At 36.2% G+C, this 26,098-nt stretch overlaps 1 protein-coding gene across 4 annotated transcripts in view; it reads left to right on the top strand.

The window, feature by feature from the left end:
* CTNNA2 (catenin alpha 2) overlaps positions 1–26,098 on the top strand; it is a 1,066,300-nt gene that overhangs the window by 778 nt on the left and 1,039,424 nt on the right. The gene's annotated exons all lie outside the window — the stretch shown is intronic.

The following is a 26,098-nucleotide window of genomic DNA, read 5'->3' as shown; positions in this document are numbered from 1 at the left end:
TATTCGGGTGGGGGTGGGGAGGGTTGTCACTTAGACGTATTACCAGCAACCCCCCACACCCCTTTTTAGCAGTTTCTTTTTTCCTCCTTGGAATTACACATTCCCAGTGTGTGTCTCACTAATTTAAAATCCAGCTTTCCTTGCTTTGATTGTCTCTGTGAGAAGCCACCAGGAAAGAAGAGAGAAAGAGAGGAAGAGGGGAGGGGAGGAGAAGGGTGGTGGCAGTGGACTCCTGTCCTTTTCCTTAGGCCTCTCCGGATTGATAGTTTCAAACCACCCGCCTAATATTTGGCTTGGAGTTGCACCCTTGTGTCCTTAGTTCTGTCATTATCTACTTCAAAGGCAGAAACTCACTAAACTTGAATGTGTGTGCACCAGAGTGTTATTTATGGACTGTTTTCAACAGAATACAAAACACTAAAGTAGATTGATTTGGGAAAATAGGGAGCAGAAGTGTGGAAGAGATGCACTTTTCTTCATTATGGCTTAACTTCTAAAGGAGGACAATGGAGAGACCGTTTTTGGAGTAATGAGGTTATACTCCACAGGCTTATACATATACCATTTTAATAGCGTTAGCTGCATTATAACCTTTAGCAGATACCCTTACCTCCTCTCATCTGCCTTACAGGAATTGTGAGATGTTTGAAGAGAAATACACCGTGTGATTCTCTTTGTGGTTTACACCACTGGAAAAGTTGAATTATTAGCTCTGGGACCATTATTAACAATTTAAAATTTCAGTTACTTTTGCACCACTGATTTTCACCTAATGATATGTTTCACTTTGCCTTATGTAGTTTACACTCTAACCCTTTCTGTTATCTATATTAATAGTAATTTGGCAGCTTTTCTTTTTGCAAGCATTGCTACTAAAAAGTTTATTTATATATGGCGGAATAGCTATGCCTTAGCAAGGTCCAACAAATAGTATAAACCTGAAATGGAGTCTTTAGAAGCCTGTATTTTGCCCTGTGTATAGTTTCCTTTAAAAAACAAACAAACAAACATAAAAAGCAAAAAACAAAAAGCAAACCAAAAAAAAAACCAAAAAAAAAACCAACCTCAAAATCTTAATATCTGTATAATAGCTGTGTTTTATGTTTAATGAGTGTCTGGGGGAGGGACTGAAATTAATGGTGGAATCAATGAAGCTGCCAGTAAGAAACTATGCTTTGGAGCAAATTATTGATTTCTTTTCATTTAAATTATTATATGCCAGTAGTGCAATATGCACTTTTGCATTTTATGAGAATGTGAAGTAGGAGTTGAGATGAAGAGAATTACCTTTCAAAGTGATTGAGTGCTGATTAGATGAAGAGCTAATACAGTTAATCATATGAATCAGTTTTTGGGAAGTGTGTGATATTAGGAATGATTGACCCACCTCCTTCCCTAACTCCCCTTGGTAGTAATGCAATTCCTTTAATGGGTTGGCTGACTCTTAAGCCATGTGGGAGAAGTTGAGTTGAATTATGAGTGTTACCAACGTCCTGATGCAGAATTGCCATATTTGAATGGTTACATTACTTACTAATGAACACAAGTGTAGAAAGGGGTATGTGTTGTTGTTGGTGTTCCTTTACCTGGAATGCCATAAAGCTAGTAAAAACTTTGTTGGTAATTATATATGAATATCATCAGTTGGTTCTAGTGTAATTTACTTTCAGATGGCTTTTCCCTTCCAACATCTCTACTGCTCTCTCTTTGTGGTGCTTCAGAGATGTGAGTGTGGGGGAGAGGTAGCCCCTCGGCCCTGCTCTTTCTTTAGTGTAAGTTTTGCTACACAGAATGATGTGGGTGTATGCCTTGATTTTGAATACTGTTCTTACTAGGGAAAGGGAGGTACCTTTTACTTGTTTCCTTTGTAAACATTCGTCCACTTAGTGAAAACAAAATATACAAGGTTATCAAAGAACAGAAAATAAAATAACACTTGTTTACTGCAGGGTTTTGAGAGACTTGAGTAAAATTAATAAAATACGAAATAAAAGAGGAGCTAATGTCTCATGAAACAAGCCTGCCACTTTGACTGTAATCCTGTTTACAGATAAAGACCAACTTCTGAAGAATTTCATTTCTGCCGTTAGTTGACTGGACCTTTAAGAATATATGGTACAAATAAAGCCCCAACGGAACGTTTTATATACCCTGTAGGAAATATTCTGGAACATTCTCTGTCTTTCCCTCCCTGAGAGCTCTTAAAACCTGCCTAACCCTATGCTAAGTGGTATGAGGTACTGGAAAGAAGTAAAAGACACTTTCTTTGACCTTAGCTTACAGTCTAACTGAGGAGAACAGGCATTTACATGAGGTCATATTTCACAGTGGCAAAGAACAAGATCTTTGGAGAGAGCTTTAAGATGTGAGTGCATGTTTTACCTGAGTGGAGTGTTGTGCCCTTGCATACTATGTCTTTTTCTTCATGTACAAAATAGAAACTAATATAGAGTCTGATTCATGGGCTTACTTTAAGGGTTAAATGTGTTAAGCACAGTACTTGGTACAAACAAAGCATGTATTAAGTAAGTGTAATTATAATTAGGAGACACCATTTAAAAACAATCTAAGACAATATATGATTATGTACAGGAAATAAATGAAGAGCAAGTCAGTGTGAGAGGAATCGCAAAGAGGACAGATGTTTCTGTAGCCTGGGAAAGATGATACTCAGGTGTAGCACTGGACCTTGCACAGAGACTCCTGGGAAGGATTTCATGCAGGCTAGATACACACAGCTGGAAAGGCAGAGAGGGAAGAAGCCCGATGTGTTTGGGAAGACTATTTCCTGGAATATTTGGCATACTGGTGAGTGTACTAAGAGGTCTTAGCTATAAACAGTCAGAGTGATTATACTACCAGTTGGGATAAGACTCGTGTGGGATCCATTTTATCGTAAAATGTTCAGCTACCCAGGAGAGCTTCTCTTAGCTCTTTGTCTTTCCAAAAGCCCCATCCCAAGACACAGAATTCAAGGTCTGTGTCACAGGGAGGACCCCAGTATTGTTTTTATCCTTTCCTTTACACTTTAAGGCATAATGAAGACTTTACCTTTCCAAACAACAAAGATTTACTATTATGATAAAATGGTTATCATGACTCTCTCTTATTTTGCCTTAACCCATGCATATTTCAGGACTGCATCTTGGAGAATAATAATCAGGATAATTTTATTTTGACATATACGAAGCTAGTAATTGATAGGGTACTTGTATTTTCAGTAACTTTATTTTTACTTTGTTCTTGACGTTTCCTAATACGGCAGGCCCCTTTTGGGGGGCATTCAAGATTATTAATGATGACAAATGGATTGTGCTCTTTCAAGTGTTTTACTGGGAGATGAAGGTGTGATGATGACAGACGATCTGTCTGGGGAAGTGCAGTTAGCAAGTTAAATATCTTCTCAGTGTGGGGTGGCAATTGACCACTGGCTACATCTGTTGGTACACCTTTATTTTTGGAGTTCATTAGCTATTTTCAAGTATATATCCATGAAATATTTATCCAACAGCATAAGTCACGTAATTGAGTTATTTGATAAAAAATCTCCAGAATATTTTACCTGCAGGTAACAAATGTCAATGTTTATAGTGCTCATGTTTAATCCATTTTTAAATAGGCACAATTTCATTGTTTTCTCCAAAATGGTAAAGTGCTTTCCTTATATGATTTTCGTAATTCTAATAATATGCAAAATTGGTTTCATGAATATTATCTTAAGATATATAGTCATAACATGAATATGTATCCAAAAGCTAGCAGTTTAACAGACCATACATTGTAGCATTTTTATTTTCTACTTTGAGATTTTTCTCAATAGTCTGATGTTTTAAAGATTCAGCAGGTCTAAATAAAACATTTTCAAATGTGTTACTTCTCGTCAGTTCCATATTAAAGCACCAGTGATTTTTGACAAACTTTACTCTTAGACATTTTTATTTTCCTCGTAAGTGAATTTTTACTTCTAACTCAACCACAAATATATATTGTATAAGTCTTTGAAATTCTTACTTGTAACACATTATGAAAAGCACAAAGTGATAGTCTGACTTCATAAAGCTTAATTTTATAGGACTTTTATTCTATTTTGTTTAGAGGCTGTATCCATATGTACAACTCTTAGATTATTATTTTTCAGATGTGAAGGCAATGTGCATTAACAGGAGTGAAATAAGGCCTTGGATATTCAAGTTAAGGAGGTGACTAGAGAGATGGAGTAAGCAGGAGATAAAATGAATTAATTTTGTTACATATATTGAGCTGAACATTTATAACTCCCGTTTTAATTAGTGGTTTTCTGTATTGTTTCTGTCTTGCTGGTATAATCCATGATGTAGTTGTTCTAAAGCATCCATACATATTCAGAGGGTGCCAAAAAAAATGTATACACATTTAAAGAAAGGAAAAAAAAACTATTAAAATTGTAATACTCAATATATGCCGATAAGAAAAGATGAATACAAGTCACATTTGACCTCGGCAATGACAAGAGGTGCTCAAAGTGGTTACCAAAGTGGTTACCATCAGCATCCAGACACGTCCAGTTTTACCTGCAGGTAACAAATTTTTTCAGTCTTTAAAACTAGATCATTGATGAAAAAACATGCAAAATCAGATGTTTGTTTCTCAGTGTCTTGCTACTTTTCAGTATCTTGCTATTTTGTTTGCTTGGCTTTTTGGGAAGAGCCAAGTAATACAATACCTGTGGGAGCTCTCTGATTGGGATAGAACTCCCAGTCAGCTAATATCCTAGCTTGCTCCAACTTTTCCTACATTAAATGAATGGACGTGCCATCAGAGTTGGAGTAAAATAAATCATTTAATTAATTTATTTATTAAGATCCCAAGGGCTATATTATAATAATAGAAAATTAATAGGACACTTTTGATATGTTCATGTTGTGTAAATTGGGCTTATGTTGTTCATTGCAAATATGCAGTAAATTTAAAATCTTTTTTTTTATGACACCTTGATGTTTCATAACTAAAGCCATGAACACTTGATGGAGACGTGTCAATTCTCCTATAACCTATCCAAAAGCAACAATGATTCCATAAATGACTTAAGGATCTGATGTTCCCGTCTGATTTTAATTGTGATTAGACAAGGGTTTGGTGAGAATCTAGTCTTCCGTGTATATCTTAAATTCATAAGGCCTGAAGCAGTTGTTAAATATTATCACTCCATGTTTCAGTAAAGAGGCAGACATGTCCCTTAACTATCTCAGAATGATGAACTAATTTTCCTCAACTAGTTCTAGGAAAGGGCATCCCACAATTCTTGAGAGTTTACCACTTTATTTTTTCTTCAACCATTGATACCTGCCAGAGTTATTTAACAAAATTTGCTTTTTTCCCCCTCCCAAATATGCAGAAATGGCATAAAGAAGTATACACAAAACTCACTGGGGGAAAAAAAAATATCTGCATTTAAATAAATCCCTCTTCTCAATTATGCATTCTATGTATTTTTTTAATCACATTACCTAGCATGAATTCATTCAAAGGGTATTTTTTAAATACCTGCTCTGTGTAGAGCATTGGGCTAGAGATTGTAATTTTACAAAAGCAGCGAATCAGGAATAAGGACACCTGGGTTCTTTCTCCAGGTTTTTAAGAACTAATTAGTTAAATGACTAGACAAGCCTCAAACTCTCTGAAGCTTATTTATTAAATATTTATTTTAAGTGACTAGGACTAGATGATATATAGAGTGTTTTCCAGCTGTAAAATTCTATAATTCCATATGTGATTGTCCTTACAAATTTGAAGGCATGATGATTTATTTCTCACTGTGTCCTATTTGTTGTTTCTTTTGAAACGTAAACTGCTTGCTACATGAGAAAAATCTTCATCTTTAGTGCCATATGATTTCCCTTTTCCAAGAAAATTGCAAATTTAGCTTCACAGAGCCTCTGGGCCAAGGAACATTTCTTTTTCTTATCGCCCCATCCTTCCCTCTCTCTCTCCTTTTTAGAGTCCTTCCTGGACTGGAGGTACAAGTCAGTTGCAACCTTCCTTTAGAGACTCGCCCAATGTACACTGTGCTTGCCTGAGTAATACCACTGTCTTTGAAAGACTGTGTGGCATTTATGCATTTAGAATCAGATGATATTTATTTAAGAAGTTACGTATACTCTAAGGTGAATGTTTTTGCCGAGGCACAGCAAAGTCTTGCTTATCCCCTAAATCCTATACCCTAGGACTGTGTAGCTACCAGTTGCGTTCCAAATTCCCATTAATTTTTTTTGAGTATTTCCCATTAAATACTCAAATTTGTTGAGGTGTATTTTGTATGTAAGAAAGTACATCCATTTTAAGTTTGTGTGTTGACAAATTTACATGTGTAACCACCACAACAATCCAGATATGGGATATTTCCATTGCCCTAAAATCTTCTCTTTTGTTTGAATTGCCTTCTGTCTTTATATACTAGTACTGTTTTGTTGTAGAAATGCATATAGATTGTATCATAGGCTATGTACTCATTTTTGTCTCCTTTCACTTAGCATGTTTTTGAGAACTGTCTGTGATTTTGAGTATATAAACTTTTAGAAGAAAACACAGGAGCAAAATCTTTGTGATTTGGAATTAGGCAAAAATGTCTTAGATAGGACTCAAAAGCACTAATCATAAAATTAAAGGAAAAAAGATAAACTAAACTTTATCAAAAATTGAAAAAAAAATTTCTCATAAGGCATATGATTTGCTAGATCTGTATATCTCTATTTCTATCTCCATGTATCTGACAAAGGACAAGTCATTCTAATTGTATATGGAACTCTTACATCTCAATAAGAACACAATCCAACTAAAAATGAAGTAAATATATGAAGAGATATTTCACAAAAGAAGATATGCAAATGGCCAATGAGCACATGAAGAGACATTTAACTCCATTATTCACCCAAGTAATGAAATTTAAAAACCACAGTATGATACCACTGTACAAATACTAGAATGGGTAAGTTAAGACTTACAATATCAAGTTTTGGACAGATGTGAAGCAATCACACTTTGCTGATGGGAATGTAACACTTTAGGAAACAGTTTGGCAGTTTCTCTTAATGCTAAAAGTACACTTACCATACAATCCCAAAATTCCACTTCCCAGGTGAAATTAAAACATATGCACAAGTACTTTTACATGAAAATTAATAGCAGCTGTATTCATAATAGCTTCAAAGTAAAAGCAATCCAAATATCCATCAAATTCCCATTTTAAAGTTATTCTTTTGAAATAGAAACCAAAGCTGCCAATGTTTTTTTGTTTGTTTGTTTGTTTGTTTTTTAAGAGATGTACTATTTACTATGTGTAACCCGGAGACAGAGGAAAGGGAAAACATTAAAAAAAGATTGGCGAAGGTTAGAAATCAGAGGCTAGGTGGCTCCAGGTGTCAGACCTCGCTTTGGCTTCCCCTCTCTGCCCTTCTTTCAGCTCTGTCCCCTCTTTGTCAAGCCCTCATCCTCATCACACCAGCATGCTGGTGTGATGGCTGCTGGAGTTGTAAGCACAGCATCATGCAGCAGTAGTATCTCTTCCGGAAAAGTGAGGAAACTTTTGCCAGAAGTCTTCCCTGATCTCACTGGCCGGCACAGGCTTACAAGGACATCCCCAATCTACTCAACAGCAGGAGGAAGGAAAGACCATGCATGATAGGTAGGCTTCCACCAATCAGGATCCACCTTCAGGAGCTGCGGCTGGCCCTGGGGCTGGGGTCTGCTTTCCCTGAAGCCCATGGCTGTGTGGACGAAGTGAAGAGGAAGGATGAGCTGAGTGGCACTTCTGTTAAGAAAAAGGAAAGGGGAAAGGAACGTTGGGCAAGCAAACAGCAGTGTTTGTTACAGTTTGATTTAGAGGCCTGCCATGCTGTTCTCAGTCTTGTGGGAAGAAGGTTGAAGCAGAAAGCTAGGATTGTAGTCACAGCTGGTTTGCGGGAACGTGTATAAAACAGGCGACAGAGGGTACCCTAGGAAGACACTTAGGTCCTAGCTCAAAGCATGGACTGGAAGAGGAGGGAGTCTCAATCCAAGGGAATAATTCAAAGTGGGCAAGCATACAAATCATGACAAGCAGAGCCAGGCACATGGGGACCCATGGAGTTGGGACAGGAGGCAAAAGTCCGAGCTGGCAGAATGTATTGCAGTTTCCCCATCTGTGAAATCAGGACCTCAGGCAAGAAGATAGATATTCATGTTTTGCTTGTTAAGGCAGAAGCTTAAACAGTAATTATTCTCTCTCTCTCTCTCTCTCTCTCTCTCTCTCTCTCTCTCTCTCTGTCTCTCTCTCTGTCTCTCTCTCTCTCTCTCTGTCTCTCTCTCTCTCTCTGTCTCTCTCTCTCTCTCTCTAAAGGTGTTTTCAGCCACCTTTAGATTCTAACTGTGTCCAGCATAGAAGCCATACCTTTGTTTTTTCTAACTTTCCTCCATTGTAATCTTGAACCTACATTAGTTCCATAATAAGTTCTAACTGATTGAATTAAGTCTCTGAACTCATTCTATCTTTGAATACATCCTACAAATTTCTGGTTAAACAAATGTAGCAGTCATTAATCAAAACTTGCTTACAAGTTATTAAAGCCATCCTTTTGGGGGACACATCCTAGATCTACATTATGAGTAAGAAGCAGTATTTGACCTCATGAGTTGACAATCTAGGAGGAGTGAAAAGTACCTGCACAGTGAAATACCAGAAAGAACATGACAGACTACAGTGCAGAGTGGTACTCACTCCACAGTGGCAAGGCTCAAAGGTCCATGTGGAATCAGAACTGGAAACATTGCTCTAATAATGGATGGGAGAAAGAGGGAGGAAGGGATGACCTTGCATTAGTACTTTTTAATTCAGCTTTGCCTTGGTCTGGGAACTGGGACAGAACAGAGCCAGCAGGACGATGGGATTAATGAGCACAGCTGTGGGAGAGGAAAAGTCATATCCAGGAGAACTGAAGCTGGGACTCAGTTGGCAGCTGAAAAGTGGGACTGGAATCAAGGGATGAGGTTGGGATTCAGGAAATAGTTTGATATTATTTGTATAGAGGTATCTCAATAATGCAATAACAGAAGATACAATGTTTCAATAAACATGTTTTGTCCTTTACATTCCAGTCAATACAGGCCCTTTGTAGAACATCTAAAAAGCAGCAAGACAAATTAACTTGAAAATAAAAATTACTGCAGTTCAACTCTCCAGTGACGTTTGGTGAATTTCTAGTTTTCTTTTGTTTCCCCCCATAAGTATATCAGAATTTATTATGTAGAAATCCTTTTAAAGCAAAACTGAGATCATGTGTGTGTGTGAGTGCATGCGTACACACATATAATTTTGTGTTCTAGTTTTTTAAACTAAAGGTATCAGCATTTCCTAGGATAGTAAAAAGTCTCCATATTAATTTCTCAGTAACATTACATTGATTGGAATTTTAAGTTTCCAGTTTTGGGCTACCCACAGAGATAAAATGTTTGCGCTATATACCTTCCAATATGGGCTGTGTCATGGTCAGGAGATTAACTTTGGGGTCCCAGAAGAGTGCCTCCAAAACATACGTCATCAATGTCTATGGAGGAAAGTATGTTTTTTTATATTTACTTAAACGGTAACATGGTGTTCTGTACCTCATTTTCACTTCCCACGTAGCTTTACTGGTAACATGAATATATATACGATTATTTTTTAACTGCTGCCTATTCTTTTATAGTATGGTCACACCACAGTTTTTTAATCCTTATGTTTTCATAAACATTTAGTTTGTTCCTGCTATTTTGCTATTTCAAGCAATGCTGTGGTGAACATCTTTGTACGGATGTCTTGTCCACACGTCTACTGTGTTTTTTAAAAAGGTATATTGATCATTGTAATTTTGGATTCCTAAGGTATATTCATGTTAGATATTTATCGTTGATGCCTAATTGCTCTTCAGAACTAGTACTGACTTACATTCCACCAGCAGATAGGAAAGTACGTATTTCCCTACCCTTTACCAATACATGAAAGTTTTAAACTTGGAGAAATTTACCAATGAATAGAAAAGAATGGCATCTCTGTGTTATGTGCATTTGATTCTCTGATTTCTAGAGGTTGAATCTATTTTCTTTTTTTGCCTAGTGGCCTAATGTTTTGCGTCTGCTGTACTGAGTGTGTTCATATCTTTACCTAGGTTTTTCTAGTAGATTATTTATCTTAATTTATAGGACTTATTTATAAAGTCTCTGGGTATAAAGATTTTTGTTGTTGTTCCTGAACTAATGATGTACTATTATAAATACTATAGCTTACAGTATATTGTGAGATCCAGTAAGTGATGGTTTTCCTTTTTTCAGTTTCGTGTCTATTTTTGTACCTTTTCTTCAGAAGGATGTGATAACTATGTTATCAAATTTCGTAAATAACACCCTTGGTATTTTAACTAATATATTTAATTAAAGATAATTTGAGGGAGAAGAAACAACTTTCTAATTCATAGTTATTCCATTAGCATGATTCTTCTATGAAGAAAAAAAAATAATGATACTGAAGGACATGAAAAAGAAGTCCTTAATAAATGAAGAGACATTTATTAAGAAGAGACAGTTCATGGTGCACATGTACGTGTGAGAGTGTATACACACACACACACACACACAAACACACAAACACATACATAGGAGGTAGGACAATTAAATTCACGAATTTACCCTAGAAAATGTGCTACATATATCTCATTGCTGAATATCATGAGGGTCACCTTCGAAGCACTCCCCTTGGGAAGCTGTGCACTGATGCCAGCGCCTAGTCCACCCTTGAAAGCAATTTTGGAACTCTTTCTGGAGTGGCCATCAGAGCTGTCATCATATTACCCTTGGTGTCCTGAATGTTATCAAAATGTCTTCCTTTCATTATTTCCTTTATCTTTGGGTAAGGAAAGAAGTCATTGGAAGCCAGATCAGGTGAATAGGGAGGGTGTTCCAATACAGTTATATGTTTACTGGATAAAAACTCCCTCACAGACAGTGCCCTGTGAGCTGGGCATTGTTGTGATGCAAGAGCCATGAATTGTTGGTGAAAAGTTCAGGTCGTCTAACTTTTTCATGCAGCCTTTTCAGCACTTCCAAATAGTATATTTGGTTAGCTGTTTGTCCAGTTGGTACAAATTCATAATGAATAATCCCTCTGATATTAAAAAAGGTTAGCAATATTGTTGCAACAAGTTCGTGAACTTAATTGTCAGACGTGGCATGCGTACGTGCCTGCGTGCGTGCTTGTGTGTGTATGAAAATGATAAAATGTAACACTAATATTTTTCTTTTAGTTTCGGGGAGCCAAAAAAATGTATACAACTGGACACTGGTCAGTGTTGCTCAAGCAGTAGTTCACTGTTATCAGAAATGTCTGGGTGCTGATGGTAACAACTTTAAGCACCTGTTGTAATCGCAGAAGTCAAATGTGACCTGTATTCATCTTTTGGTATTGGTATATATTGAGTATTACAATTTTAATACCATTTTCCTTTCTTAAAATTTGTATACATTTTTTGGCACCCTCTGTATTATTCTTAATATTTGTCTCTTCCTTAGTAATCCAAATGCATTATATATTTATACTGATATCAGTATATTTGTGATCCTTTCTCTTTGGAATAATCACAGTGTATACCTGGATTTTATATAATTCATTTAGTACTTTTATAGGCCTGTATGACTATTTCACAGTGATTTTTTTTTTTTTTTGTATGTGACTCTTCAAAGGCATGGCCCGTTTTCTCTAGATCTTGAACTTGAGTGAACAGTGTTCTGATGATGGTGATAACATGCTTATGATAATGCTCAGGATATTAAACTGTTTAAAGTTTATCTAAATGACTTTGACTACCTGATACTTGAAATGGTGTTTTGTCATCATTTTCATATTGAAGCTGTTAGGCTCCATACCATTTTCATCCTACATCCAGTGTTGCTTTTTAGGAATGTGTAAATGCTAATACAGCAACACTACGAAACTTGAAGTATTCTGTTCTTGCCCAGAGTTTAACTCTTTGGCACTACAGCTTTTTCAAAGATTAACTTTGGTATTATTTTCATGATCTCTTATCATGAAAAACGGTGTTTTGAATGAAAACCTTTCACTGATTTTGCAAATTGAGAAAATAAGCAAATCGCCTTGAACTCTAATTATTCATCTCGTCTAGGCTTTAAGCATACATATCAGTATTGATCTGTCATTAATGAACCCATCAACTCAAAATCCTGTGATCTGCAATAAGATATTATAGATGATATAAATTTACTATTGAAAACAGGAATTTTCTCTGTAGAATATTAATTGAGTATGGACGTGAAATTAATAATAAATGGCAAGTCATGATTCACAGAATTGCAAAATATTTTTATTAATGCTGAATCACTAAATGTAGTTTTTAAAAATATTGTTAACTTTATATTAGTTCTGTCTTTCCCTAAAAAATTACACAAATAAGTATGAGTTACAATAATACTAATATCATAAGTTTAAATAAATGTATCAGTGAGCAGCACATAACTGTTTTCTGTTGTAGCTTGCTTGAATAATTTGTGATAGATCTATTTATCTGATGAAATTTTCTTGATGCATGGATGCCTTTGAGAAGAATTTTGCATGCTGTCGCTGTTATGAGTTGCTGACCTCTTAAATCCAAGTGTGGAATTACAATTTGTGGTTGCTCATCTTGACTTGCAGTTGCAAAATTGTTTTTAACTAAAACAAGTTAAAGTCTGAAAAATAAATATTCCTCTTTGAGTATTTATTTAAATTATTTCATATAAAATTATAAATACGTGACATTATAAAAACTTTTCTCAGGTAGAATGCTAACTTTGAACAGATTTTATTTCTATCCGTATTATGATTGTAAAACAACCCATACTGTTATTTTTTTGTTCTTCATTCAAAAGTGCAGATATTTACTAATATAAAAATACTGAAGACTTTTATACTGAAAATTCCAAAATGTTATTGGGGCAATTCCAAAATTTAACTGGGGAAAAATAGTTTTTTCAACAAATAGTGCTGTGACAACTGAATGTTTACATGCAAAAGAATGAATTTGGATTCCCTATCCCGACCCCATAAAAACAAAAAAAGGAACTGAAAATGCACTATAGACCTAAATGTAGATCTAACTAGAAGCACCTTAGAAGGAAAATTGGTGTAACTCATGATTTTGGGTCAAGCCAATGGTTTCTTAGTTGTGACACCAAAAACAAAAACAACAAAGGAAAAAAAAAGAAAGGTAAATTGAAATGAGAAAGTTTTGTGTATCATAGAACACCATCAAGAAAGTGAAAAGACAGCCCACAGAATGGAAGAAAATATTTACAATCATATATCTGATAAGACTCTAGTATTCAGAATATATAAAGAACTATTATAACTTAATAAAAAGACAAATATTTAAATAAAAAATGTGCACAGGACTTGAATACGTATTTCTCTTAATAATATATACACATAGCAAAGAAGCATATGAAAAGATGTTCTGCATCATTAATCATTAGGTAAATGCAGTTCTAAACCATAATGAGATACCTGTTCATACCCACAAGGCTGGCTTTAATAAAGAAAGGGGGACACTATCAAAGGTTGGCCAGGCTGGGGAGAAATTGGAATCCTCATTAGATTGCTGGTGGGACTGTAAAATGGTGCAGTCACTTTAGAAAACATTTTAGTGCTTTCTCAAAGAGTTAAATATAGTGTTACCTTATAACCCAACAATTCCACTCCTAGGTATAATCCCAAGAGAACTGAAAACATCTATTTTATATTCATTATTTATTGTAGCCAAATAGTGGAATCATCAATTGAAAAACGGATAAACAGAATTGATACATCCATACATTGGGATAATATTCAGTCATAAATAGGAATAAGTACTGATACTTGTGCAACATGGATAGCCATGAAAACATTATGTTAAGGAAAGAAGACAGACACAACATATCACATATTATATAATTCTGTTTATGTGAAATGTCCAGAAAGGCAAATCTATACAGACAAAAAAATAGAGAAGTTGTTACCAGGATTCAGGGGACAGGAGGAGTGGTGAGTGAATTCTAATGGGTGCGAGTTTTCTTTGGGGGGGGGTGATGAAAATTCTGGAGTTGAATAGTGGTGTTGGTTGCACACAACTGGTTCTGTGTATACTAAAAATATCGTTGAATTTTACATTTTAAAATGGTGAATTATGGTATGTGAATTATGTGTCAAAGAAAAATGTAAGGGAAACAAATCAAATACTTATTTGTAGTTTTATTTAGTTTTCCACTTGGAAAGTAGAAATTACTTCTTGTAAAAATTTTAAATCGTACATGTTTCATGAGATGAACTAAAACCCAATACACATTGTGGAGTAGAACTGTACTGTGTCCATGTAATCATGAAAATGAATATTTGACTTTGAAAATGGTATTTAATCTATTGTGCTCACATCTGCTGTAGTATAGCTAAAAAGACATTTTTTCAGTTGCATTTCTTGGGTCAGGTACCCTATGTAGAATACCAAGATAAGTGAGGCATGGTTTCTACCCTAAGGACCTCTAATGGTATAGTAGGAAAGGCAGACCATAAACAGATAACTAAAATGGTAGGGAGTAGAGGCATAGGTAGAGTTCTAGATAGCAGTAATGAAGGCGTATTTAAGGTAAAAAAAATAAAAATAAAAAGTTCAAGAAGATTCTTATTTGAATGGGAGCTTGAAGAGCATGTACAAGTTTCTCATAAACACAAATTAGGAAACAGCAGTCCAGGCTAAGAAGAAAGCAGGAAGGTCAGGATGTCACTGTAAATTTGGAGACTAACAAATAATACAGTTAGAGTGCTCAGAGGAAGGATGATACATGTGGAGGCGGGAGTGATGGAGAAAACAGCACTGATTAAATACGAATTAGGGGGCTTAGGAACCATCTGGATGCGAGAGGCTGAGGACCAAGGCAAAGCCAAGGGTCGCTCTTATTTTTTATCACTTGTCCTTCTGGTGTGAAACATAGTTTATGCATAAGTCTGTGTTTGTTTAAATTGGAAGAGCTTAAAGGAATTCCAGATGCAAGTCTTCAGTAGATAGTTATGAATATGTTTGGAGTTCTGAGTTGTTTGCATTCAAGTTAGACATTTTGGAGCAAAGATGGAGGTCACAGTTAAAACCACTGAAGTGTCCCAGAGGTTACAGAAAGTACTATAAGAAATATAGGGTCTGCATCCTCCAGAATACCAACACTTAAAAGACAACAAAAGGAGATAAAAACACTTGATAGGAAAGGGAGGAATCATATGAAGTCAAGGAGATCAGCAATGTGAAAAACAACAACAAATAATGGCAGAGAGAGAAATGTTACCTCTCACTTCAAGCCATTGGTTCAGATTTTTACCCAGAATGTAAAGAGGCAAAAACAGGTAGATGTACCATCAAATCCTGCATCTGTCTATTGCGTCCATCCATGAGGTCTCTGGGTTCTGACAGCCAGTGGGAGGAAGAGCTTGCACAAGCAGCTGATGAAGGCTGAAGCCTGGAGGTGCTTCTCTGGCCATCCCTCTAGTGTTGTAGCAATCGAACAGGCGGTCCCAGGAGCCCCTGGAGCTCAGCTGGTGATGAGAAGAGACAGTGACAGGTGGCTAGACCAGTGGCCAAAAACTGACCGCATGACCAATGCATGTTCTGCTTAGAAGACTCTCCGTGGTGGGGGTTAGAGTTGGTGTCTGTTCATCCTGATTTCTGATATTTCAGACGGCAGAATTTCCCTTCTAGCTACATTCTTCATCTTACTGCACTATTTGATTATTGGCGTGGGTACCATTTTAAAAATGAAGCTTGCTAAAGTGTAAATCTTGTGACTTTAGTGGTTTGGGCAGAATACGCTTCCAGGAAAAGGTAAAGCCATATCTCCAGTTAACAGGGTGCCTCATATGTCCAGTAAAAACAAAGTTATTTTACTAATAATGCCCATACAACTAGTAGACAAAGTTTCTTAGTAAAGAGGAAACATATCTCAATATATCTGGCCCCTGACAAGGAGTTTTCACATTACTGTTCTGTGCACAGGCAGATAAATCATGATTTTATTGTGGGGACTGGAGAAGGTAGTGGTGAATGTTCCATTAGTTGATTTTCCTCACCTTTTTCTACGGTGAGAAGAATTTCCCGTGTGTTGTGTTTCCAGAGGGGATGGTCCCCAGTCATCAGGGAGGGTAAAGACTATAGAGAGGCCACTGTGTTTGTCACATACAAAGAAGGTGCCATTTCTCCTTTGCCAAAGTAGCTTCAGGCCAGTGGTCAGCTCAGAAATCTGAAAAAGTATTGAATCGAGCAGTGGCTAGGAAGGGAGAAACTAGAAGTTTTGGGTTTCTGAATTTTGACAGAGTTGGATACTGAAAGGCATAGGAGGAAAGCATACAAAGGGAAGGTTTTGTTCAATGTACTTTGTTTTATGTGGAGCAACTTGAGTGGGTAAACATCCTGGGTTTCATTAACAAATCAGTGTCCTAAAATCGGGAGGAAGCACAGAGTTTTAGAATTTTACCACTTTTTAAAATTTTATACTTCATTAGCATATTTTCTACCTTATTGCAAAGCTCAGGTGAGGCAAAACTTGATAGAGGGGAGGAAAGAAAGAGGTCAGTTATGCCTTGCTTTATATAGTGGGTTGCGGAAATCCAGGTTTGGAATTGTAACCACCTTTTGTAAATCATAACAGTTAGGGAAGTTACGATTTAAAAAAATCCTTTTGTAAAGTTAATGCCGTGCCTTGTTTTTATTTGGTAGTAAGTAGACATTTTCATATATCTTGCTTATGGAGAAGAAAAAGTGACTTACATATGTTCCTTGTTCCATTCTTTCATTTTGCTTGTGTACAACAAATCAATTTCTAAGCATTAAATTGTGAGACAGGTTACGTTCTTAATTCTTACTCTGAACAAAAGTGTTGAAAACATGAAGAGTTTGTCCTCAGATGTGAACAAGAGACTTGGTTGCCAAACTTGGGAAATAATCAAATGTTATGGTTTTGCATTTATCTACCTACTAATTAGGCAATTAAATGAAATTTCCATAGTAACGGAAGTAGTCTTCCTGCACTGTTTTGTCCCTGCAATAATATATAACAGGGTATCCAAGAACATTAGCCTAAGTTCCAAGACAGACAAAGTGTGTAAGTGTTGACACATGAGTATGTACAGTGGGGTGATATTGGATTCCTAAAAATGACATTTGAGTCATTAAACTCATGTTACTATTTTTTTAATTTTTATATTTTTATATTAGTATTTTAAGTATTAACCCTCCAAATGAAACATGGTATTTGAAAAGAACTAAAGGACTTTCCTGAAATTTATCACATACAATGAATTTGGTAAATGACTGCTCCAATCTAAAGAATTCTACCACCATGTCATAGATGTGCTTGAAGATTCTGAACTAACCATTTCTGAGCCACTTCTTTTGAAATGGGCAGGGTTCATAGATCAACAAATGTAGTCCTCTCAAGCTACTTCATCTGTGGAAATAAAATGAAACACATTGATTCATATCTCTAAGGAGTTATTCTGTCCTAGGGCTTAAATTAAGGGAGTGACTTCCTGAGATGATTGAATAAGCTTTTTTGGAGCTTTCTACTCCCAGTGAATTTAGGAGGGTGAGAGAGAATACTCTCTTGTCTTACTTCCTTCTAGCCTTTGTCCCAAATGTATATTATGATTGCATTATTTTATAACAGTTAATACTACTGTGAAAGAGTTAAATTTTAAAGACGGTTCTGGATGGATTCATTGAATGTAGTTCAATACTTTTAAAATTTCCTGACTACATTTCTCTTGTTAAGTAATTGATTTTTTTCCCCCACCATCATTGAGTGTTCTTGACATATGTGCTTTCTCTACTCCTTTCTCTTGCTGGTTTCTGAACCATGTAAAAGCCTCCAGGCTGCTGCTTAATTCTGTACTGTCCTCTGGTCACATGATTTAATCCCCATCCCCTCTCTCTCTCCACCTCTTCTGTCATTTCCCCAATGTTACTTCCTTAATCTTGACACACACCACACACCTGCAGCAGATTAGTTTTTCATTGTTCTAATTTTCCTTGCTGAAAACCATTTGGTGAGCTTCTGTGGCTACCAAATTAAATTTAAATGCCCTCTCCTGCCACTCAGAGCTTCCATGTTCCACACTCAAGTTCATATTCCAAAAAGATATGCTCATGGTCTTCTGTTTTAACCCTCTGCCCCGGCAAATATAAAACATTGCTCTCCCAACATACCCTTTTTTCTTTCACGGGCACCTGGAACTCATATTCTCCTGTCTACCTGAGAGACATTCTACATGCCCTTTAAGTCCATATAGTATGCAGACTCCCTTTTTGATAAACCTGAATCGGAGTCCTTAAGATGAGCTCCTCTCACTCGCCTCTTCTGTATCCTTTTCTCTGTTTCCCACTGATGATATACCTTTTTTTTTTAATTTATTGGGGTGACAATTGTTAGTAAAATTACATAGATTTCAGGTGTACAATTCTGTATTACATCATCTATAAATCCCATTGTCTGTTCACCACCCAGAGTCAGTTCTCCTTCCATCACCATATATTTGATCCCCCCTTACCCTCATCTTCCTCCCCCCATCCCGCTTACCCTCTGGTAACCACTAAACTATTGTCTGTGTCTATGAGTTTTTGTTTCTCATTTGTTTGTCTTGTTCTCTTGTTGTTTTTGGTTTATATACCATATATCAGTGAAATCATAGGGTTCTCTGCTTTTTCTGTTTGACTTATTTCGCTTAGCATCATACTCTCAAGATCCATCCATGATGTCACAAACGTTCCTATATCATCTTTTCTTACCGTCGAATAGTATTCCATTGTGTATATATACCACAACTTCTTTATCCATTCATCTATTGAAGGACATTTTGGTTGTTTCCATGTCTTGGCCACCGTAAACAAAGCTGCAATTAACATTGGAGCACACATGTCTTTATGTATAAATGTTTTCAAATTTTTTTCGGTAGATACCCAGGAGAGGGATTGCTGGGTCATATGCTAATTCTATTTGCAATTTTTTGAGGAACCTCCACACTGCCTTCCATAGCAGCTGCACCAGTCTGCATTCCCACCAACAGTGTATGAGGGTTCCTTTTTATCCACAGACTCTCCAACACTTGTTACTATTTGTCTTGTTGATGATAGCCATTCTGACTGGGGTGAGGTGATATCTCATTGTGGTTTTTATTTGCATTTCTCTGATGATTAGTGATGTTGAGCATTTTTTCATATGTCTGTTTGCCATTTGTATGTCCTCTTTGGAGAAATGTCTCTTCAGGTCCTCTGCCCATTTTTCAATTGGGTTGTTGGTTTTTTTGTTGTTGAGTTTCATGAGTTCCTTGTATATTTTGGATATTAGCCCCTTATCGGAGGCACTGTTTGCAAAAATCTTCTCCCATTCAGTTGGTTGCCTCTTTATTTTGTCAATGGTTTATTTTGCTGTGCAGAAGTTTTTGAGTTTCATATAGTCCCATTCGTTTATTTTAGCTTTTACTTCCATTGCCTTTGGAGTCAAATTCATAAAATGCTCTTTGAACCCAAGGTCCATAAGTTTAGTACCTATGTTTTCTTCTATGCACTTTATTGTTTCAGGTCTTATGCTTAAGTCTTTGATCCATTTTGAATTAATTTTGGTACATGGTGACAGAAAACAGTCCAGTTTCATTCTTCTGCACGTGGCTATCCAATTCTGCCAGCACCATTTATTGAAGAGGTTGTCTTTCCTCCATTGTATGTTTTTAGCTTCTTTGTCAAAAATTATCTGTCCATATTTATGTGGTTTTATTTCTGTGTTCTCAATTCTATTCCATTGGTCTGTGTGTCTGTTTTTCTGCCAATACCATGCTGTTTTGATTATTGTAGCCCTGTAGTACAAGCTAAAGTCAGCGAGTGTGATACCTCCAGTATTGTTCTTTTTTCTTAAGATTGTTTTGGCTATTTGGGGTCTTTTGTGGTTCCAAACAAATCTGATGATTTTTTTGTTCTATTTCTTTAAAAAATGCCATTGGGATTTTGATGGGGATTGCATTAAATCTGTATATGGCTTTGGGTAATATGGCCATTTTAACTATGTTGATTCTTCCAATCCATGAGCACGGAATGTCTTTCCATTTCTTTGTGTCTTCATCAATTTCTTTCAAAAATGTCTTATAGTTTTCAGCATATAAATCCTTCACATCCTTGGTTAAGTTTATTCCTAGGTATTTTATTCTTTTTGCTGCAATTGCAAAAGGAATTGTTTTTTGTATTTCTTTTTCTGAGATTTCATTGTTAGTACATAGGAATGCAATGGACTTTTATACGTTGATTTTGTAGCCAGCAACATTACTGTATTCATTGATTGTTTCTAATAGCTTTTTGGTGGAGTCTTTAAGGTTTTATATATATAGCATCATGTCATCTGCAAAGAGTGATAATTTAACTTCTTCATTCCCAAGGTGTTTTACCTTGTCTTAAGAGTTATTGGTATATTTGTTGCCTTGGCTCCATATCCCATTACATGGCCTACACACTTGATTATGAATGTCTTTAAAGCCAGGATAAGCTTTACTTATCTGAGTATTTCTTTCACAATATGTCACATAATTTTATATATGCTCAGTACGTGCAGGAGTAATTTAGTAAACTTATTCAGTACACTCATTTAATTCAAACATATTAACCCTTTTTAAGACATAACCTGAATGGAAAATTATATAAATTTGGGGGTATTTGGAAATATCAATTTTACAATATCTAAAAGTATATTCCTTTAAAATTAGAAAAAACAACAACAATGCAGTGAGTTCCCATGAGTTACTGTATTCCATAATCTCCCATAATTTTTCTAAATCATAACCTTTGCATTTTATCAGATTGACTATATTGAAGAATACATAGCTTGGTAATTATGATATATAACCAATTAATTGGTAAGAAAGAATTGAAAATTTAATTTGTGAAAAACTGCAAAAACTACAAAGAAGAAATATATGTGGCTAATTTGCTATCAAGTAGGGAAGGCCTCTTTCTAAGCATAAAAAATGACAGAAATTTAAAAGTAAACAACTGGTAAATTAAATATGACATACATTTTTAAAAAGTAAAAGACAAGACAAAATAAAGTAGTAAACTACATATACCAAAAATTTAAAACATACTGTGCACAAAGTCTTAATCTATTTCATAGTTAGTGAACTCCTATACATCAGTAAAAAAATGTCCCCAATACTTTGTTTAGAAAAAAAATGGGTAAGCTCTTTTTTGCCAATGAACGCATTTATAATCAGAAAAAAGGAAAATTTATAACCAAGAATAAGTTGCAATAAATAGAACATAAGATTGGACATTTTGCAGTTGTGTACCTTTCTAAGTCATTTATTCTTAGATTTGTCCTTACTATACAATGACATAATCTTATATGTATTCATTTTTGTAAATAGTAGTTTATTATCAGACATAAATGCTAGCAGAGTTTGAGTTTTAAGAGATAGATCAAATATGAAGAGCGAGAAAAACAAGGCACTGAAAATATATTTCCAGAAAGAATTATAGGTAGTGACGGTAAGTTCTCATTTTCTATTTCTTCCAGGCTCCTATATGGCTGCACATTGTCAGCTCTGTTCAAAAGTTGGGAAAATGCCCACCCAATTATCATGATTAGACCTGCCTCACTGTAAAATATCATTGATATTGTTGAAATGTGTCAAAGGACACATAAGTGGACAGCTCTCAAGTACTCTCTTGATTTAGGCATTTATCATGATAAAAGATGGTACCCAGGCTACTTGAGCAGAGGCAGCATGGACAGATAATTTTCAAAGAACCACACCTGGCATGAGTGGCCCAAACTGATAGGACACTGAGCAGTGCCTGCTGAAGTCGGAAGAAAAGTTGCCAAAAAGTCAGAGATATAAAAGAAAATTCTACTTGAATTCACATCTCTAGCCTCACTTTTCGGAGCAGCTAGGTTTTTTGTAGTTTAATTTTTCAAGAGCTGACTGATAGAATTAATCAAGTCACAGCATGATCTGTGTTCTGTTTTTGATTGCACAGGCATCCTTTTTAAGATGCAAACTTTATGGTTTGTCACTAGGGTTTCCGGGTGGGAGCCCTTTCTCAGGATTTTTTTTTAGTTTCCCATTCCCGAATCCTGAGATATAAACTGTTTTCTGTTCTCCACGATGAATCGTTTCCACAAAGTGAAGCCGGATACTACCAACCACGTGGGTTCAAGGAGCTGATTTTCCCGATTTCCTGACCAACTTTTCTTGGGCTTTGTGAATGGGAAAGCAAAAAAAAAAAAAAAAAAAAAATGAAAAGAAAAGAAAAAAAAAATCACAAGAACAGGCGGGAATTCCCGCCCAGATTTGTCACTATCCACATTGATAGCACCCCTATTTGTCACCCCTATTTGTCACTATCCACATTGATAGCAAGTGTGGGCAGATTCAATCAATCTATTTCCTAAACAGGCCATCCTAGCTGATAAACAGCCTCATAGTGAGATCTAAAGAGATTCAGATATTCATGATAGTACCATTTTAAAATTACAAAATTGTGACAGATATTTTTGGCTAATAATATTGTTTAATATAGACAAAAATATAGCAAGATTTTCTGAGTGATTAAAATGACATATGCACATAAGTATCTCTAAGGAATGTGTGTGTGTGTGTGTGTGTGTGTGTGCGTGTGTGTGTGTGTGTGTGTGTGTGTATGCTCACATTTCCTTTCAACTTATCCCCTCCTAATTTCATTGGCCCCATAGATTTTAGCGGTAGTGACATCGCTGTGTCTTAGTCTTCCTGTTTGCCGTTTGTTCTTCACATGGAATTCTCATGTTGCTCACCTCACTTTTGTCATTGCTGGCTGATTGGCTATTCTTTTCTGCAGTGTCTTTGCCTTTTATTATGTGCATGTGGAGAGCTGACCAAAAACACAACACTGAAAATAATTATATTGGTAAATTGAGGAAGTTACATTTTAACCAAGTGATTTGACCTGCTTGTTCCACCAGTCTGCCTTTTCATGAAATGTCCACCTTTTCTAGAAATTAGCAATCTCTTACAGCAAATAATTATAAGCTTACTTTGTTTCTCAGTGTTTTCCTCCAGACCTCTTATGTCATCTCTTAGAATGCCCTGCCCATGCTCTGTTCCTGCCTTCCGGTCACTTCATGCTCTTTCTCATGCCCTTCCATCACATTTAATCCCTTTATTCTTTTACTCTTGTGGTGCCATTGTGTGTGTTTGGATTTTTTTCCATGTATTTTCCAATGATGGTCAGAGGAATACTGTATTTGACCTTAGGAAACCCAACTTGAGTAGAAGGGGAACAGATTCCTGACATGGTAACTAAGGTATCTGCCCCTTAGGAACCAAATCAGTCTTGGTAATCAGACTTCATTCTTGCTCACATTAAAGGGTTCCTCCAGCAGCAAAAGCTATTTTCTGCCCACCCCACAAGAACACAGAACTTGGGAACCACTTTTACTTTTTCTTTTTTTAATTAAAGTTTATTGGTGTGACAATGGTTAGTAAAGTTACATAGATTTCAAGTGTACAATTCTGTATTACATCATTTGTAAATCACATTGTGTGTTCACCACCCAGAATCAGTTCTCCTTCCATCACCATATATTTATTTGATCCCCTTTACCCTCATCTACCACCCCTTCCCCCCTTATCCTCTTTTACTTTTATACCATAAATACTTACCATGACAGTGACATTTACATTCTTGAAGAATATAATAATTGTTTTCAACACATGCTTATTGAATCATCCACCATATCTCCCTCTTCCTCTTGAGAGGAAGTTATGTATACAACTTACTTTGTTTGATGCCAGTAAATTTTGGATAATAGGATTTTATAGTTTTGTGTTCCAAATTTAAAATTTAGGATTATTTACACATGCATGGTTCAGTTCAGCTTTCTCCAGTAAGAGATTGTAAAATTATTGATTCGACTTTTGCTAGGAAAAAAACAGGTGACCATGTTCATGCCAAGAGAGGCAATTGCTATTTAAATTTCATTTACTCAACATATAAGTACAAAATCAGGGTCACAAAAAGTTACTTGAAAATACAAGATGATTAAAGTACAAATAAGAGAGAACACAAATTACTATTTCTTTTTCAAACTCTACAAGCTAAAAATCATGGACATACCAGATTCTGGAAGGATGGTGCTACAGCAATAATTATAACAAAACAGATTATTTGAAAAAAATCTTCTCAGAGTATACTTTTAACCATAATGTATCAAGAAGAGGTACCTTATACTTACTGTACATTTATAGTCTAAAACTATTATACTTTTTCCTAATCCATATGTTTGTTTGTTTACTTATTTTTGAGAACTTGAGCAGGTCAGTCTTGGTTATTCAGCCATGGTATTTAGAATCTTTAGAATTGTTGAGGAGCTACTGAATTGGAATAGTGACGCAAAATACATGGAAAGCACAGTGGATGGAAAAACATTTTGAATGGGGTAAATGGGAAAATACAGAATGTGGCCTTAATGTTGAGGAGATTTTGAGAGTAGAAATAGTGGGCAGGGCTGGGTATGGTGTCATTTTAGAGGAATGGAGAGCATAAGCAAAATTAATGTCATTCAGTGAATGTTGTCAAGAGGGGAGGAATCTTGTGTGGTTGATCACATGGGGTCAGAGTTTGCTGGAGAAAGTGATGCAAACAAATTATACAGGTCCTTGAATGCTATTCTAAGTGATTGGGCTTCATTTTTATGCAAAGGGAAGCTGTCTAATGTGTTCTAATGTCTGAAGCGTGAATGGTGACTGTGCAAAGAGAGAATCATAATTGGGAAAGGTGCTGGCAGAGAAATCAATTAGGAGGCTCTTGCAGTGAGTCAGGTGACACATTATAAGGACCTGAACGAGGGCAGCAGCCTTGAGAATGGAATAACCTGGAGAAGTGATCTGCTAAAATCAAAGTCAAGATCAATAAGGATAAATGCAAGCTTCTCTTAGACATGAAAACATCCAAGTAATTGTGCAAATCATGGTTAAGAAAAGACTAGCTGGGCAGGCACAAGTACAGCAGACAGAGACCTGGGAGTCCAAGAGAACCATATGGTGAATGTGAGTCAGCAGTGTTGTGTTATTAGAAAACAAAGCTAACACGATGGGGGAATATATTAATAGGACTGAGGCATGCAAAGGCCGGAAGTAGCCTTTCTGCTTGTCATTGCTGTTCAAACTTTTCTTTTCCTGTGGACTCTGTTGGCCTTCACATTTCAAATGAGTGTTTAGAAAGTGCTAAGAGGCCTAGAGAAAGCCTGTTCAGATGTGAGGGAAATAGGTGCCTTTGTGGTCCTGGGTCCTTGGGACAAAGTTGCCAAGGCTAATTTACAGAAAACTTTGTTTGACCTTCTGAGGCCCGTTGGTGCTGTGGAAGTAGTTTTAACGTGAATTCCAACTAAAAGAATGAAGCTTTCACAAAAGTCCCTTTTCAGCATACAGCGTTATTCATAGTTCCCTCCCATTTTAATCCTTATCATAATAAGTCATAGGGGCTTTATTAGGAGAGGGAGAAATAAGGAGGCCCAGAAATGCTATCTTCACCCGCAAAGCTGGCTGGGCTTGCCTTCAGTTATCTAATCCTGTGACTTCAGCATACTTTTATGGACCCCTAAAGGTAGGCAGTATTTGAACATCCCTGAGCTATGGATTAGAGCTATCTGTCCTCTCACTCCTGCATCAGTAAATGAGGCCAGCCATAGCTACATGGAAATTAGGGGGACCTTATTTCACTTTTTCATCTGGCTAATGACAGCAGATTTAGAACTGCTTTGTGTCATGTTTCAAGGAAACTTTCCTTGAATGCACAGGCCAGGTCAGGTTCCTTGTCATGTACTTTGAGAGAACCTGTCTTTTTCTCATAGAATTTATCATAATTAGCAATTGTATACTCATTTGTGTAATTGTTCCCGAATGCCTGCCCTCCACCAGACTGCAACCTCCATGAGAACAGGAGCTACACCTGCTTTTGCTTGCTCTTGCTTCCCAAGTCTCTGCATAAATATTTGCTGCATGAAATATTAATAATGCTTATACGTA

This window comes from Rhinolophus hipposideros (genome assembly GCF_964194185.1).
Source record: "Rhinolophus hipposideros genome assembly, chromosome: 12".
In the NCBI taxonomy this organism is placed as follows: domain Eukaryota; kingdom Metazoa; phylum Chordata; class Mammalia; order Chiroptera; family Rhinolophidae; genus Rhinolophus; species Rhinolophus hipposideros.
Note: the sequence above shows the minus strand (reverse complement) of the source record. Positions and strands in the feature narration are given on the sequence as shown.